Here is a 14,129-nt window from a genome sequence, read left to right as displayed (position 1 = left end):
AGTCTTCTCACTGGATGATATGTGAGGGAAGGAGAAAGGAGGAAGAAGGTAGAATGCTTAAAAATGAAACTTACTGTGGCCAAATCTGCCTTTAGCTCTTTAAAGAGTTGCTAGCATGAAATCCACAGAGCTCATGTTTGATTCCTCTGTAAAAATCAAGCATTCATGCTTGGCAAGTAAGCACATTTCAAGTCAAAGAAAACATGAAGATTTTGCCTTTCCTCCTACCAGTTCTAGAGCACAGTGTGCTGGGAGAAGAAAGGTGAGGGGCCACAGTAAAGAACCTAAGAGAGAAAGTATTAATATCAGAAAATTTGAAACTAAATTTAAGTGAGTTGGATTTAGGTTTAGGAAAATATGACATGATTTATATGGAACAGAAGGTTTAGGACCTGTCTGTACACTGGGTAGATTCTCAGTATCTTAATGTAATGAAGACATGTTTCCACACAATCCACCAGGCAACCCCACTCTTGCACTTCTGGGGTCAAGTGATATAAGCAACTAGCAGTACAGTGCCTTAAAGGCTGGGTCCTATCTTCCTCCTTTCTTTTCTGCCTCCTTCTATTCCCACCTCCTCAGAGAAGCTACATTTTAGTAATCTCTGGAGAAGAAAAAGCATGAGATACAAATACCCCCAAAGTGTGGGCTAGGAAAAAAAATTCTCCCCCCAAACGCAGCGGCCAGGATTGAGGCTGGTTCATCTTTGTTCTTTAGTGATGAGGAACTCAAATTTGGAAGAGGAGAAAAAAATTTTGTCCATGAAATATTCTACCTGCCAGTAATTTTTCAGGGAATCCCCTGAGTTACGAAACTTCCAAGTTTAAAAAAAAAAGTCTATTATAATTTTTTTTTTTTTTTTTTTTTTTAATGACTGAGCTAGTATAAATCAACAAGCAACAGTTCAGACATGGTGCTTCTTAAGTGATTCACTCCTCCCTGTCAGGTGTGAGCTGTATCAAGGGCAGGGGTAGACTCCCCCACCTCTGCTCAGGTATCAGGAGACAGAAGGGGCCACTACTGCTGAGCACCAGCGACAACTGGAACAGACATCCCAAAGGGGTTGGCAGCAGCAATCACTGGTGATCCTGCCAGAGGTCCAAGGGGTGAAGGGGTTGACACTGAGGAAAACCCTGACATCATATTGACGCTGCTGACAGGCGTACTGCCCCCTGGCATGCTAGATGAGCCCATCCTTGCCTGGTCCTTCACAACTGTGTAGAAATAGGGGTGTCCCATGGCCTCTCTGGCGTGAGCCATGACTGGTGGCCATATTGCAGTAACTTGTCCAGGAAATCCAAGGCCTCAGAACTGCCAAGGTGCTGTGTCTCACTGTGGACAAATTCCCACTGCTTGCGTGAATGTCTGCCCAAGATATCATTGAATCATGGATCTAATTCAATGTTATAATTTTCAATATAGTCATATAAATCTTCTGTCCCGAGAACCTTGGCTATCCTCACCAACTGATCATAATTGTCCTATCCATGGAAAAACGGCTCCAACTTGCTACTCTTAAACATCCTATCATGTTGCTGCATATTGGGTGTGAGCAACTTTAATTTCTGTGTTAGAGAATTGAATTTCACTGAAAATGAGTTTCTTAGTTTTGCTTGTATCCTCAGATCGACCCCATGTGACAGGGAAAAATTACCCGACAGGATTTTCTTGGTTATAATCTTTATGGATGTAGACTGCTAGGTCTTATGACCTCAGAGACACTGGGTGGGTTCACACTTCCAACCTTTAGAATAGAAGTAGAATGCTTAACCATCACACAAGCAGGATTCATTGGAAGTCAGTTTATTTCCCTATACATTGGATATAATATCTGGCTTATTTTTTAACATATTAAACAAGAGGGGGGAAAAAGCAAACTGTGGTCTAAATCAGGCATTTATGATGTAATTTTGTTGTTCTTGTTGTTAAGTGCCTTTGAGTCATTCACAACTCACAATGACCATGTATAGGGTTTCTGAGGAGCCATTGGTGGGTTTGAACCTCTGACCTTGGAGTAAGCAGGCCAGTGCTTATCCTATAAAGATACACCAGGAGCTCTATATTTACTTGTTAAATGATGAATAGATGAATGAATGATTTAGCCAGCAAAGATGAAATAGGCCCTATTTTACGAATATATATGGAAACTAGATGAGCTGCAGTTGAGCATTTGACTGATGAATGGAAGTTCAGCAGTGGGGATGTTATGGCAGCCTGAATTCATAATGATTTACAGCCTTGGAAATCCTATGGTCTAGTTCTAATCTGTTCTGCAGGGTCTTTATGGGTCAGACTGTGATTTTATGGCAGTGGATTATTTGTTTGTTTGTTCTATTTTGAAACTTTATTGGAAAATAAATTAAACATTAAAATAATTTTTATTGAAGTTATACTGATTCTCATTTTGAATACTAAAATCCATTAAGCATGTTTCACTAAGCTTACACCAGGTATGCCATATACTTATATCATTAGAGGACAATATATCTTGATGATATATGAAAAATAAGAGTCAGATTTATGACATTAAAGATTCAATTTTGTATACACACTAGAACTAGGTATCTATTCTACAATTGTATGTCAAACTGATTTATGCATACAAAACAAGTGTGATTGATACAGTAGAGTCAAACATTTACTGTATGATTTTAATTTAATCAGTGTTTGGTTCTGTAGTTCAAATTATTTGTATTTTTTCTCCTTAAGGCATGTCATAAATGGTAAATTTTATAATGCTATCAAAATTGAATTATATGATACTGACTTTGTTTTTAAGTGTCATTGGGTCAATGTCAACTCATAGTGACTCTGTATAGGGTTTCCAAGGAGTGGCTGATGGGTTTGAACTGCCAAGTTTGCATGACTAGGGCTCCTTATAGGAAACAGTAAAATGCTTGGTAATTACATAAAAGGTAAAACTGAAAATATCCCTTATGGAAACTGAAAATACCTAATAAATTGAATTTATTTGTTCCCTTCTTAAAACCTGTGCCAAGCATGAAGTTAGGATGTAAAAAATGTCAGTCTTGTATATCCATTGACTTTCATGATGTGTCTTGATGAATTTTAACCAAAGTACATCGGTCATAGTTATATCACATTTATTTATTCATACTGTTACATTCATTATGAATTTTAGATCTTTCCATTATGAAATCAAAGGCCCTGGCAAACAGCAGTGGATAGATGTGGAAGACTGCCATATTATACTAAGGAAGCAGATGGTCTTCAGTAGTGATGAAGCCATAGAAACCTCTCTGAAAAGCTTATTATCAGAATGACTTTAAACAATCTAACAACACTGACCTCAGAAGGCTCCATTCAGAGGAACTCAAAGCAAAGGAAAAGGGGTTCCATCTTGCTTCCTTAGTTTTTCCATCTATAAAAATGGATCAATAACATATGCTGTTTGAGAAGTGTGAAAGATTTTAGAAAAAAAATTCTGTTGTATAAGGCATATTGTTGTTGTTAAGAAGCACTGAGTTGGTTACAACTAATAGCAGCACTGTATAGCAGGAGTGGGAACATCTGTCCCACAGGTCACATAAGGCCTGAGAAATCTTTTGGTCTGGCCCTTCCAAGGCAACCAGAGCTCCAGCCATCACATTGTTACTGGTGTTGTTGAGTGCCACTGATCAGTTCTGACTCATAGAAAGATCCTGTATACGGTTCTCAGGGAGCGACTGGTGGGTTTGAACCACCTACCTTGTGGTTAGCAGTCTAGTACTGATCCTACAGTGCCATACAAGAACTCCAGCCATCACATTGTTGTTGTTGTTGTTAAGTGTTGTCTAGTAGGTTCCGACTCATAAGGACCTTGTTTATGATCTCCAAGAAGCAGCTGGTAAGCTTGAACCACTGATCTTTAGGTTCAACCCAACCTCACAGTCCAGCATATTAACCCAGAGTGCCACAACAGGAATCCATCAGGGATAAATTAATTAAATTTTTGACCAATATAGCAGACTAAATTTTAAGTTGATAATTTTATATGGCCCATGAATGATGTTATAAATCTGTGCAGAGAAATGTTTCCCCACCCCTACTGTATGGAATTTCTAAGGAGCAACTGGTGGGGTTGAACTGTCAACCTTGTGAGTAGCAATGCAGTGCTTATCCTACAGCACACACCATAAGGAACACAAAATATAGCAATAATATGGAATTTTTATTTTGACAGTTACACACACATACAATTTTAAACATGGAAGATGGCAATAATGAAACTACTTTGACCTGATTTTTTTGCCTAATGAAAGAGCCCTGGTGCCACAGTTGGTTATATATATATTAGGTTGCTACACCTAAAATCAGCAGTTGAAAACCTCCAGCTGCTCCCAGGGAGAAAGGTGAGGCTATCTGCTCATGTAAAGATTTATTGTCTCAGGAACCCAAAGAGGCAGTTTTACTTTGTACTCTAGGGTTGCTATAGGGCCCTATAGGGAGCCAGAGTTAGCTAAGTGGCAGTCCTTTTTTTATTGGAGGGTGGATAGAAGTGGAGGGGGGCGATAACTTGACCAACAGTCTAGTATAGTGAAGAGAAGAATGAACTTGCAGCTAGACTAACCATTTAGAATCCTTGTCCTAATATTTCCTACCTGTGTGACCTTGTCCAAGTGTCTTAACCATTTAATACTCCATATTATACTTTAATTAAAGAATATGTAGCATATAAATAAATTCTATAACAATTATGCTTCATCATTTGGACACCAAAGGACTGATTACAGTATGAGAGGTCTTTAAAAAATCTGTGGGAAAATGGTGTTAAAGGACAATGGAGCTTTTCAAAGGGAACACATGAGTAGGCATGTAAGCTTGCTGGCAACTGCTTTGGTCTCCTGGTAAGTAGAAGAGGGGAAAAGGCAGAAATGAAGATACGGGTTGAGCTTGACAATGTTCCATAAACTCCCATCGACCTGGAGATGAGAGAGATAAGAAGAAGAGCTGGTAGGTCCCAAGTGTGGAGAAACCTAGGGTCTGCTGAACCCAATGACAGGGGCATAGCCAAGGAGGGCTAGAGCTGACAGTGAAGCACCCAGCTGATATGAAGTGAGACGAGATGCACAAGAATGCCCAAACTTGTAGATAGTACCCATTCGACCTAGCTTCAATGACTTAATGATCAGAACTTGGCTAGAGGAAGATATATATATATATATTTTGTGTAAAGGAAACAAGTGTAAATTCCTCCAATTTGATGAACTTGACCTATACATATAGATGTAGTAGCTCAAAATACGAACTGAGAGGGAAGGAGTCTTCACATCAAGGATCAATGCTATCCCTTCTGTATATGGGGTAGATAGGAACAGACAACTTAGACATTGGTTACCCAAATTGGGGCGGGGAGGGTATGAAGGTATAAAGGCATGAAATGACTGGCTTACAAGTTTTCAAGAGGGAGTTTAGTTTCAGAGTGTGAGGAGGATGGTAGAATCCCCACTGAATAGTATTCATGTTGTCTAGATGGGTCTGATGAAAGAGATGGGAATAAGATTCTTATGATTCAATAGTGAGTAACTGTTATCATGACTAATGTGACTGCCACAACTGTAAAAGTAGAAGTTTTGTAACAAAAAAAGGGGAGTAATTAATCCTACAGTTCAGAAACAGAGGACCCTAGGACCATAAAGTGAGACAAGCACAAGTGGCATGTGGGACCCTATTCAGAGAAGCAGCAACACTAGAGAAGGAGACAGAGGTAAGGACGTGGAGAAATAGAACAGCTGAGGACTCTAGACTCATGGAAAAAGAAAGGCTATGTGCTGGTGGCCATGTGCTAGTGGCCAGGGGCACTCTTGCAGAATGTGCCATTTGGTTGTTTAAATGATTATATAATCTTAAGTGTTTTTGTGTACATCCCCCCTGCAAAATACGAGGAAATAGAAGCACATACAGTTGAATGATGATGCACGGAGGAGATTGCAATCATTGTAATGAAACAATGAGTGTAAAACCAATGTTCTTCTATGTAAACTATCACTGAATTCACAATAAAAACTTAAAAAAAAAAAAGACTATAGAGTTTTTCTGTAAACATTTTGAAGTTCCTTCATACATACTATGTCTCACTCATGAACCTGTTATGTGAGTGGAAAAACACAAATGGGGAATTCTCTTCCCTGTTTCATAGATTGCTGTCACTGTTCGTGCATTTGCAAATGTCATTGCAGTGGGGTTGTCATGCCAGTCATTTTCTAGAGTTCATCAAGTCAGGGAGATTATGGTCTTGGTGTAGAGATTTTGTGGCTCTCTGATCTTTAGAAGATATCAGACCAGTATCACCCATACTCTATGCAGGAGGATGAGCTGCTCACACTGTCTGCCTTTGATCATCTTCAGGAATACACACACATGCTGCTTAGCTTTCTCACTGCCCCAGTGCAGCCCAAAGAAATGAATACATAATGAGCATGTGCAAAGTCTGTTTGCTTCTCTGCTGAGTACAACTAAAATGTTGCAGTCTCTCCTCCATTATTTATTTTATTCATTTGTTTGTTTGATTGCCAGGAAGAGAATAAGAGAAGTAATACCCACAGCTGGTACTTCGATATCTAATCAGCCTTCATAGCTCTGCCCACTCAAAACATAAAGATGTTCAAGGAAGATGTGAATGGAATACTAGAAAATTTCTTAAATTTAAAAAGAGAAAAATCACAATAAAAAAAGAAAAGAAAAAACTAGATAGGATTTAGGAATGTGTTAGATTTAGGGATTGCAGTTAATAGCTCATTTAAAAGCCAATTTAGCAATAATTTAATGAGAGGGAAAAAAGTAACATTGTATTTTTGTAATGCTGTTGTTTTTACGTGCTGTCGAGTTGGTTCCAACTCAAAGTGATCCCTATAAGGTTTCAAATACTTTGGTGTTTTGTATGTTTGATCTTTTTTCCCTTAAGGCCACATACATCAGTCCAGGGTAGCGTGATGTAGTTATTAATAACATGACTGTTGAAATCAACCAACCAGGTATGACTTCAAAGTTTGACTTCATCACTTACCAGCTGTACAACAATCAACAAATTACCCAGGGTCTCTCAACTTCTATTTCCTAATCTGTCTAATGAAGATAATAATAATAAAAGTACCTATTTTAGATAATGACTCCAAATGTAAAACAAAATAATATATCTCATTTAGTCCTTCTAATGTGCGGAAGCCCCCCTTCCTTCTCTATCCTCTTCAGTCCCCTCACCAGGGGCTCTGCCTGGTATTAAAGCACCGCTGGATCCTAGGTCTATATTACTCTACAGCTTCCACTGCTTTCCTGCCTGCTTGGGTATCTCAGTTGGAAGATTTTATCGGAGAAGTAAAAGAAGTTGTGAAAATGACATTTCCATCTCTTCTACTTTCTTATGTGGCATCTTGAGTGAAAATATTTGAGAGTTTTATTTGAGAGCTAAGTGTGCCTTCTATCTAGAAGTCTCTCTAAGCCTGAACAAATTAAAGAGACCAAAGCATGGGGACTTGAGACGACTCAAGATATGAGATTTTAAAAGGTGGAAAAAATTATGAGTTTCTTTTCTCCTTCAGTTTCACCAGGTGAATTTGGAATGAATAGCCCTTTGTTTTGCATCACTTAAGCTGATGACTACCATTTCTGTAAATCAAACAGAGGATTAAGAACCCACATCCTTCATACCATATATGCCAGCCTGCCATTCATACTTCCTGTCACCTGGTTATGCATGTTTTATTACTTCATTCATTAATTTACTCAATCAACATGCTTTGAGCACTTGCTTTGTGCTATTCAGACTTTATTTAGGGGGAAAGCATTATATAGATTTTTTAAAGGGAGGTATCCATGTACTATGTATGGGGACAGATAAACGAAATGGAGGAGTACTTCAGAGACGGTACTTTCTATCTTCCTGAGGTAGAACTCACCTGTCACGTTTAGAATCTCAGCTTTATGATCTGACCTAGTGAAGTATTTCCTTATTTATATTGAAGGTGTCTTGACTTGTTACACTGAATGTATGGAATGGGTAAAAGATGCCACCTGTTGCACCTGGGTGGCTGGAGCAATGCATGCTGAAGCCTCTAAGCCCCTTCATCTCACTGCAGTTCCTCTGCCAGCTTGGCATTTTCCTGCCCTCTCCAACTGACCATGTAAAGATGGAAACGATAGCTAATTAGCATGCAATAACTTTACTCCTTGCTCTTTTAAAATCTAAATTGAATGCTCATGAGGGGGCCTATTCCGAGGAAGCTAATAAGAGAGCCTTGGCACTAAGTGATACTTCGTTCACTAGTAAAGGCCATCCTTGTGTGTTTCTGTTTTAACTGGGATTATTTTTATTTAGAAAAACATCAAACTGGTTATGTGTGTGCTTACAAGGTAGGACAAATAGCATCACAAACATTGTAGAATGTTTTTATTGTTTGTATGGATTTCATTATGGGACTACTAACTACCTTTGTAGCACTTAACAACTGTACAAATGAAAGGAACCTTGGTAGTGTAGTGGGTTAGGCATTGGGCTGCTATCCTCAAGGTCAATCGTTTGAATCTACCAGCTTCTCCTTGAGAGAAAGATGAGGGTTTCTTTTCCCATAAAGATTTACAGTCCCGGAAACCCTATACAGGCTCACTATGAGTCAGACCTGACTCAAGGGCATAAAACCACCATTACCAACATCAGTTTCATGCCTCTTGACCATCCACATATAAGGATAAAACACTACCTACTCTTAGCTGTATGGGCCTGAACCAACTCGATGACGCTTAACAACAACAACAATCCTTAGCTAAAGAAGCTCTGGTAGTTATGAGGTAGGCTACTAACTGCAAGGTCAGAAGTTTGAATCTATCAGCAGCTTCTCTGGAGATAGATGAGGCTTCCAGATCCTCTAAAAATTTACAGCCTCAGAAACCCTAAGCAGGGTCAATATGAGTCAGAACCAACTCAACGGAACACAACCATGACCACCACCACCCTTAGTTGATTGGAAGCTCTGTACAGGAGGAATTATTCACTGTTGATTCACTGTAAAGTCATCTGGTTGAGTCATTTCTTGAAGTTCACCTAACATCACTGTCTTTTGATATTTTCTTGTTCTCATCTATCTGAACAGAGAAAAACATTTAAAAAGCAAGTTTCCAACCATAAGCCAGTTCTCAGTACAGAGTCAACATCCTCAACTGTTCATCATGCCCTCCAGTACAGACACAGTATGTTTTTTTGGTGTTTTCTTTTTGTGCTCCAGTAAGTTATACATTTTTAAAAAACCTTTTTTGTTAATTGAGTGCTAGTTTACATGGGAGAACATCAGGTTTGCACTCAACCTATAATATTTTGTTTCATTGCAATGATTACAATCCCATGCACGCATCTTCGGTTAACAGTATTTGCTTCTATGCCAGTCTCCTGGGTGTCAGCACACAGTCTTTCTCTTTCAATGTGTCTAGAATCCTCAGCTGCTCTCTCTATCCATGCCATCACCTCTGCCTCCATTTCTGGTGTTGATGGTTATCTGGTTAGGGTCTCACATTCTGCTTATGCTCTTCTGTCTTGATGGTCCTAGGGTCCTCTTTTCCTGGAATTTAAGTTTAACTGCTCCCCCCTTTTTGTTACACAACTTCTACATGTACAGTTGTGATCAGCACAATTAGCCATGATAACAATTACTCACTATTGAATCAAATGAATCCTATCCCCATCTCCTTTTACTAGACCTATCTAGATAAGATGAAAACTAGTCAGTGGGGATTCTACCGTCTCCTGCACACACTGAAATTAAACTTCCTCTTGAAAAATTGTAAACCAGCCACTTTGTGCCTTTATTACCCTTTCCCCACCCCCATTTTAGATAGCCATAACTATGGCAGCTGTCCTTGTCAACACTATGTGCAGAGGGGATAGGATTGATCCTTGATGTGAACACTCTTTCCCTCTCAGTTGGTATTTTGAGCTACTACATCCATAAGTATAGGTCAAGTTCATCAAATTGTCGCAATTTACCCTTGTTTCCTTTATCAAAAATTATTATTTTTTTAATCTTCTTCTAGCCAAGACCTCATCATCAAGCTATTAAGGCTAGGTTGAATGAATACTATCTACAAGTTTGGACATTCTTGTGTGTCTCCCCTCACTTTATACCAGCTAGATGCTTCATTCTCAGCTCTAGCCCTCTGTGGCTATGTCCTTGTCCATGGGCTTAGGAGTCCTGAGGTCTCACCACACTTCAGACCAACCAGCCCTTCATTGGTCTTCTCTATCTCATCTCCAGGTTGACAGGAGTCTATGGAATTGGTTGGATTCAGCCCATATCTCCATTGCTTGCTTTCTCCCTCTTCCATTCACCAGCTGACCAATGTGGTCACCAGAAACCTTAAGTGCTTGCTCGTGTGTTCCCTTTGACTTTCAGTCTTGGAGGGGGTTTTGTCCTGAATGGACTTGATTGCTTGCCTTAATGGATCTCCAGTGAACAACTACCTTGTTCTTACAGTAGCTAATCAGACTACCATTTTTGTTTTGGATTTTTCCTGCTGGTCTTTCTCTCAAGAAGTACCTTCTGTTCCTTTAGCTGTTCCAGGCTGGTCTGCTTGTCCTTTCAAGTGGAAATGTCCTACCTCAGAAGGTTCTGGATGGGTCTCAGGATTACACCTAAGGCCCTATACACTACCCAAGCTCTGCAAAAAGCCTGTTTCACTGGGCAAGTTCTAGAACCCCTTTAAGGTATTCCAATTAGTTATAGGCTGAAGGTGGGCTTACAAGTTGCCTCTAATCATGTTTCCTAATATTCCTTTTTTATCCCACTTAAGTGTCTGTTTTACAATAGTAGGCAAGGGAAACCAATATTTATAAGACAGTCAAGCATCTTAACATTATATTTCCTCTTTTACCTAGTTAGACTATGCCATGATCACCACATACCAAAGTCCTGCTGTTCCACGGTTGAGCATGCATCACTATTTACCTATGTCCCATTTAGCCCATGTAAACCTCAACAGTACTTTTTGATGTACCCTTGAATTCCCAGAATAGTACTTGTGATGAGTATATTGACAGAGGAGCAGTGTTGTTCAGCTACCTGGACTGGAGGAGAAGATATGGGAATACAAACACTGCTTAAAATAATTTCAATCAATCCCCTTCTTACCTTACCCCTCCTACTTTCAAACCTATCCCATGCCATAAATTCTTTTATCATTTGAGATATTTGAAGCAAACAAAATTGTTGTTCAGTTTTCCCACTAATGGTTTAGGATCTAATTTCTTCTTGTCATCTAAATCAATCACTACTTTTCTTCTATTTTCCAGTTTCCTTTTTCCTTCGAGTTTTCTTTCCTCTTTGTACTTGTTTCCTTTTCTCTTTGCTTCCCTTTTCTTTTAACACACTTAATTATTATTTAAGCTGGTTTTCAGAAGAGAAAAAAATGAAATGTTTTTGTTCAGTATACTACATTAAAGTAAAACGTTAAGGAGTCTTTGAATACTTTGTCCAAGTTTGTTTTCCCAATGAACTGTAGGTTACTATCACAATCTCTGTTATACAGATGAAGCTCAGGCTCAAAAACCTGAGTGCTTTCACTGGGTGAAACATTCTATGATGGTTGAGGAGGAGGAGGGAAGTTTTCAAGAGCTAGAGGGAGTCCTAGTGTGGTACTGTAAGATAGCACTGGACATAAAGGTCTGTTTGAATGGCAAAGTGAGTGGTTCAAACTCACCAGCTGCTTCTAATGAAAGCCTATACAGGTTCACTATGAGTCAGAACTGACTCAATGGCAGTTAACAACAACAGAAGGTAGACATGAGTTAGCATGAGTGACAGGTCAGGCAATATATAACAAGAGGATTGTTGGTAGAAGAAAGATGTAGGTAGCAGGAGACAGAGGGAGGAGTGCAAGAATTAAAAGAAATAGAGGAAAATGTGCCAGACTGCAAAGCCATTGGAACTGCAAGGTTGGCGGTTCAAACTCACCAGCTGCTCCTTGGAAACCCTATACAGGGTTGCTATGGGTCGGAACCGACTCAACGGCACTTCACAAAAACAACAACAATGGTAACTGATAGTACCTGGAGGGAATTGTAGTCAGTAAATGAAAGTAAAACTGATGATCTGCTCTATAAACTTTCACTCAATTAAAAAAAAAAAAAAAGTGCTTTAAAAATGAATGATTTGCCTAAATGCACATGGACTGGTAAATCTCTTGTTCATGTGCATCCTGTTCTCTGTCCATTCAATATGATCACACAGTAGAGTACCACTGCCAGATAGTCTCCCATACTGACATTTCAATGTGGTAATATGAATTTGCAAAAATATTTTGTTCAATATGCCATCAAATTATTAAAGCAATTATTAGATTCTGATGGTACTTCCAATAATTAGCCTTACTGTAGGATCCTGGATGTACCTTTGAGCTCTTGTGTGGCCCTTTCCCCCAAAACCAAGAAGAAGCAACATTTTGAGACTGATAGTTTCTTTATTTTATTACTATTATTTCTTTGATTTGCTACCCAGACCTGTGATTTTTGTTCTCTCACCCCCACTTTGCTGACAGTCTGGTGGGAGGAAGTGAAAACACTGTGAGTGACATGTTTATTTATGTACCTCATCTGGGACAGGACTGTGACAACTGGCAGGGATGTATTTTTTCAAATAGAATTTCTGCATCACTTGTCAGCTCCTTATTATGAGGTGGTTGAGTTTACTGCATTCTTAGCTATATTTGAACACCTAATAATCCTGCAGCACATTAACTATAATTTGTGAATTATATCCATCTTCTAAGAGCACAGTACTTTATATCTCTTAGTAAAACGATTCAAGTGAATCTACCTACATCAGAAGGCTTCTGAGATTTTATTACCAGACAGATGATTACACTCATCATCATTTGGCTTTTTCAAGTTCCTGCAGAAATATCTTACCATTTCTTTCACCCTTTTCTATCTCAAAACTTTGGCCCTCTTGGGTAACCCTTGTGACTTTATCTCAAAATCATGGTGATCTAACAGTCATTTCAAATATCACATGTCTAAAACTAAGATCATTACCTGTACTCCCCTTGACCTTTGCTCAAACCTGTTTCTCCTGGGATCCTTTCCTCAGCTAATGGAGCCTCCACCCTTCCTGTTACCTTGGATAGAAACGTCAGTGTCATCTTCAGCTCCACCTCTCTAACATCTTCCCCTAATGAATCCTGTCTTGGAAATAGATTTCATATTTGTCTCCTGCTTTAGTCAAAGCTCAGAGTCTTTATCTTTTCTGTCCTAGATTATTACTAGGTTCTTCTTACTTGTCTTCCATCCAAAACTTAACATTCACCATGTTACTGGCATAAAGGACCGTTCAATACTAAATAGTTGGGAATTTTTTACATTATATATTTCTGTGTGTGTTAACATTGTTAAGTGCTATCAAGTTTGTTCCCATTCATAGTGACCCTGTGTGGGGTCCCCAAGGAGCAGCTGGATGAACTTGAACCACAGTATCGGGTTCAAACCAACTAATATAGTACATTTATGTTTTACATAATTCTACAACATACTTACAAAGATTCATTTGTAGTACAAATATTAAAAATGTTTGATGGACTGTACCACAATCTAATTTTACATATTCCAAATGAGCATCTTGGCTTTGCTCCCCTCTCTATGACTGTAGACACCCTAGTGAATTTACCATCTTGACCTGTATATTCCCACCTCATTTATGGAATTTGATGTAACTTTGTCCATGTCCTCTGCCTACAAAAATTGCAAATGTTTACTTATTTTTAAAACAGAGACAAAATGATGCTTCTCCCATAATGACTTTCATAAGAATTTACCTCTCCGTTTTAATTTTTTCTACTAAAGATTATGTTTTAGCATATATTAAATAATGACTTTTTTGCTTTGCTACAAAGGATTGATTACAGAATGTTAAATCTGTACAGTGCCTACTTATTTCCTTACCACCCCCACGTCAGAGAGAGTTCTGATGGTGTTGGTTCACAATAAGACAAACTGAGTTAGGTTTAGGGAGTTGGAGTGATGGGGTTGAATGCCTAGGATGTTCTAGACACAGTGCTGTTGTTGCTCTTGTTGAGTACCATCAAATCAGTCCCAACTCAGTGCAACCCTTTCTAGGGTATCCAGGGAGCTGCTGGTGAGTTTGAACCACTGA

At 38.9% G+C, this 14,129-nt stretch overlaps 1 pseudogene; it reads right to left on the bottom strand.

Annotated features, from left to right (window-relative positions):
* Positions 1–1,017: 1,017 nt before the first annotated feature.
* On the bottom strand, positions 1,018–1,541 carry LOC102810862 (annotated as a pseudogene).
* Positions 1,542–14,129: the final 12,588 nt, after the last annotated feature.

The sequence above is a fragment of the Chrysochloris asiatica genome, unplaced genomic scaffold (genome assembly GCF_000296735.1).
Source record: "Chrysochloris asiatica unplaced genomic scaffold, ChrAsi1.0 scaffold00074, whole genome shotgun sequence".
Classification (NCBI taxonomy): Eukaryota; Metazoa; Chordata; class Mammalia; order Afrosoricida; family Chrysochloridae; genus Chrysochloris; species Chrysochloris asiatica.
This window is presented reverse-complemented; position numbering and strand designations above follow the sequence as displayed.